Here is a 4,814-nt window from a genome sequence, read left to right as displayed (position 1 = left end):
AAAGCATTTATTGTCTTCCTTTATTGAAAAGATTTACCCGTTATGAGATATCTTTGTCAATATTCCCAAATTGAATGCTTTTTGAGACTTCAACAAAATACTCCATTTTCAAAAATGTATCTTGGGAAAGTGTGACGTATACTCTCCTGCCTACATTGACCGGTCAAGATTTTTGAAAAATGGTTAAGTGTAGGCTTTGTTTTCTTTTTGAAATTTTTGGTTTATACTTGAGAAGCGGTAGCTTCTCCCTGAGAATGTGTCTTCTATTAAGAATTTGATAATTAAACTGAAAATGTTTGAGACCGAATTTCATTAAAACTGAAAACCTTCATAACCAAAAGACCAACAAAATAATCGGTTATTAATTTTGAGATACACATTTTAAACTAATGGATCCTATAACTAGTAGTGGGATGGACCAATACTCGGAGTTTTTCTGGCTTTTGCTTTGTCCATCCGGTGTAGTCGTGCTTGGATCATGTCCTTTGTCAGCAACTGGTTTGGATAGAGGGTGGCACTCAGACCGAGATAGATGTTGAGATCAAAGAACATACCGCATAGCTGTGGAGCTTATCTGATTTGTCCTTTGTTGGAGATGATCATCTCTTTCAGATTGTTAAATATGATCTGGGACCAATTCACCGAAGTACCTTCGGTGATGGAAACCATCATTTCGAATATTTTATGGGTATATTGTTGGATGTTTGCCTTTGCAAGAATATTTTTGCTCAAGATTTCACTCAGGATTTGGAACTCGTTTTGAAGAGAGCTCTTGGGTCCCCAAGTGTTGATCGGAGTCATAGAGCTGGAGAAATGATGGCTCGTCTCATTGATGACCATTGGAGGGAAGGTAATATCAGTAAAATCTTCAATTGGTAAACCGCAGCTCAGTGCAAGGTCAATTTCACTAAAGAAGATAGTTTTACCGTGAACTTGAGCGATGATAATATCCCCCTGAATAACCTTGGCGGTGTTGAAAAATTCATTGACTACATTGTAGTCAATGACATATCGGTCCTCCAGGAATTTTCGTAAACCTAAACTTTCAAGGGATCGGAATAGACTTTGAATTTCAACGTCTTCAGATTGAGAAACCGACTCGAAGATGAAGAGAAGAACTTTTTGGCAAGAAAGCAAGGCATTTTGCTTGATGATTTTCTTAAGTATAGTTGAGAGTAATTTTTGAAATGAGAAGGATGTGGTATTTAAGTAACTAGGGATCGGTTAGCATATCTAGTGGTGTTATACTTAGATTTAGGTATACATGTTATCTCCAAGAGAAGTAATGATGAGAATTAGATATTTGTTATATTTTCAAACATATTGTTTGGGTGTAGTGTTGGTCTTTCTCTTAACAGTGATAGACACGTGTCTTCACGTTGTTTGAGATGTAGACACTTTTCTTTTTCACAGGATTATTTTTCAAGCATGCATGACAAACAATGTCCAGCTGTCACATGTTAACCGGAAAATAAACTAACCGAGATTAAGATGTACATAATCGGTTGGTTTTTCATGACCGGTTTTTCAAGATAGATTATTTCATTTTAAATAAGTAATTGTTGGTTAGGCAGTAGTTATTCAGTTTAGAAAATAATTCCATTTGTTTTATCCGAATCACTTAACCGCTTGATTTGTGTACATATAATTTGGCAAGTTAATTAAACCAATCTTAACTGGAGACAACTGTCCGGTTTAACATACTTGACTTTTTATACCATTGATTTTTCATGCACATAATTGATGAAATTCTGACCGGTTTTTAAATGGAATGTAAGCTTTTTACGGAAAATATCCGATTAGTTTTTCAAAAATTCAAAGAGCATGATTTTGAGAAGCGTGAGCTTCTCCCTGAGACCATGCTCCAGTTTTTCATGAAAAGAATATTTTTTGAAAGCATGCAAAAACATTTAAGAAAAGAGTCGACTGCTATCAGCAAGTCCTAAAATGTTTCTAAAGAAAGAAAACTTAGCTTCCGGTAGTGGCTTTGTGAAGATATTTGCTACTTGCTGATGTGTCGAGATGTATTCCAGTCAGATGTGCTTCTGCTGCACATGCTCTCGGATGAAATGATATCTGATGTCGATATATTTTGTTCTTGAGTGCCACACTGGATTGTATGTAATAGCTATCGTGCAAGTGTTGTCACAAAAGATCGGAGATTCCTCAGCAATTATTCCAAAATCTTTCAGTTGCTGTTGGATCTAGAGGAGTTAAGCACAATAGCTTCCGACCGCAAGATACTCTGCCTCTGCAGTTGAAGTAGAAACCGAAGTCTATTTCTTTCTATACCAGGAGACAAACCGGTCACCCAGGAACTGTCATGTACTACTGGTACTCTTTTTGTCTATTTTACAGCCTGCGTAGTCTACATCAGAATAACTAGTCAGATTGAAACTGGAATCCTTTGGATACCACAGTCCCACATCTTGAGTGCCCTTTAGATATTTTAATATTCTTTTGGCTGTTGTATAATGATATTGCTTTGGATTGGCCTGTAATCTTCCGCATATTCCAACCGCAAACAATATGTCCGGTCGACTTGCTGTCAGGTATAAAAGTGAACCGATGATCCCTCAGTAAGCCGTAATGTCTACTCCTTGACTGTCCTAATCCTTTTCTAACTTAATAGATGAACTCATAGGAATGGCGGCTGAAGAGAAGTTGTCCATTCAGAATTTCTTTAGCAGTTCGGTTGTATATTTGGATTGATTGATGAATGTTCCTCCCTCGATCTGCCGAACCTGGAGACCTAGAAAGAAACTCAAGTCCCCCATCATAATCATTTCAAATTTATTGGTCATCATTTTTGAAAACTTGTCACATAACTTAGAATCGGTTGAGCCAAAAATTATGTCATCCATGTAAATTTGAATAAGTAAGATATGTCCCTTCTTTATCAAATTTAAACAACGTTTTATCTACCGAGCCTATGGTAAAATCATGATTGAATAAGAATCTTGTTAAAGTATTATACAAAGCTCTAGGAGCTTGTTTTAAACCGTAAATGGCTTTATCCAACCGATACACATGACTAATTAATTCTGGATTTTTAAAACCGGGAGGTTGTTCAACATAAACCTCTTCACTTAACTCAACATTTAAAAATGCACTTTTAACATCCATTTGAAATACTTTGAAAATTTTGAAAACCGCAAAGGCAAGAAAAATTTTGATGGCTTCAAGTCTAGCCACATGTGCAAATGATTCTTCAAATTCAATGCATTTTCCTGTTTATATCCTTGGGCCACTAATCTGGCATTGTTCCTCGTAACCAAACCATTTTCATTGAGTTTATTTCTGAACACCAATCTTGTTCCTATAACCGATTGATGTTTCTGTCTTGGAACTAAATGTCAGACTTTATTCCTCTCAAACTGGTTCAATTCCTCTTGCATTGTTAAGATCCAATCGGGATTTAACAATTTTTCATCTACCTTTTTCGGCTCAATTTCTTATATGAAAGCCGAATTTTCATATTCTTCCAAAAGTTGATGCTTAGTTCGGGAGGGTGATGAGGGATTACCTATTATAAGCTCAGGAGGATGATATTTATTCCTTTTGAGGTTCGGTCCGGTAATATCTCCCAAGTGACCAGTTATTTGATTAAGATTAGACATATCGGTAAGTTGAATAGAGTCAAGACGACCGATTTCCTCAATAAACTCTATGTTGTCAACATCCTACTGTGGAGCAGCTTGATCCGGTTGAGTTTCAGTATTAACCGCTTGATCATAGATAAACCTTAAAAAAACAGGAACCTCGTCTTCATCATCAGATTGAATATTTAAATTTTCAAACCGATTATGTAGATCAAAGGGTGAAGCGGTATTGCTTTCAACCGATTCATCAAAAATAACATGCGAAGATTCTTCAACAGTTAAGGTCCTAGTGTTGTATACTCTATATGCTTTACTAACTGCCGAATAACCCAGCATTATCCCGACATCGGATTTAACATTAAAAGCGGTCAAATAATGTTTGTCGTTGATGTGAATGTAACATTTACAACCAAAGATCCTAAGATATCAGATGGTAGGAACTCTGTCATAGTATACTTCAAACGGTATTTTAAGCCGTTTGTTGATCATAGATCGGTTTTGTGTATGACATGCAGTATTAATAGCTGCAGCCCAAAACTTTAGAGCGACACCCGAATCAGCTATCATGGACCTTGCGGCTTCCTTGAGAGTTCGGTTTCTTCTCTCGGCCAGTGTAAAAAATTTTCTAAGTCTTTTCCAAAAATCTGGGCAAAGAAACTCTTAAAACAACCGGCCTACAATTTACTTCTTACATAATTTTGAATATTTTAAATAAAATAATCAAAAAAGAGAAATTGTTAGATAAATTAGACCGGTAAAACAAGAACTTAACAAAAATAAACTCACTGTGCAGGAACGGTTAAGAACCATGATCGGTCAAAAATCTGAGTGGTCAAGAAGACAAGACCGGTTAGATGAAGAAGTAGAGGATGTATCAAAAACCGGAAAGATATCCGGTTAACCTGAAGCTATGAACAACTGGTAGACATCCTAAACCGAAATGCATCCAACCGGAAAAACTGAGGAAAAAGCCACTTAGAGAAAGAAGTCAGAACTATCAAATTAAGTACAATTTACAAATCGGTGCAAACAGATACTTTGAGTATCTGCGGAAGATGATACCAAAGGAACAGACTATAACATTTCCATATCCATACAAGTCCGGTGATACACTACATGCTGCATAAGATCGCCTAAAGAGATCTTTCCACTCTGGGATAAGTCAGAGGCGCAACCTTCCAGGTGCAGGCAATTGTCCAACCGAAAGTTGCT

This window comes from Impatiens glandulifera, chromosome 6 (assembly GCF_907164915.1).
Source record: "Impatiens glandulifera chromosome 6, dImpGla2.1, whole genome shotgun sequence".
Taxonomy (NCBI): Eukaryota; Viridiplantae; Streptophyta; class Magnoliopsida; order Ericales; family Balsaminaceae; genus Impatiens; species Impatiens glandulifera.
Note: the sequence above shows the minus strand (reverse complement) of the source record.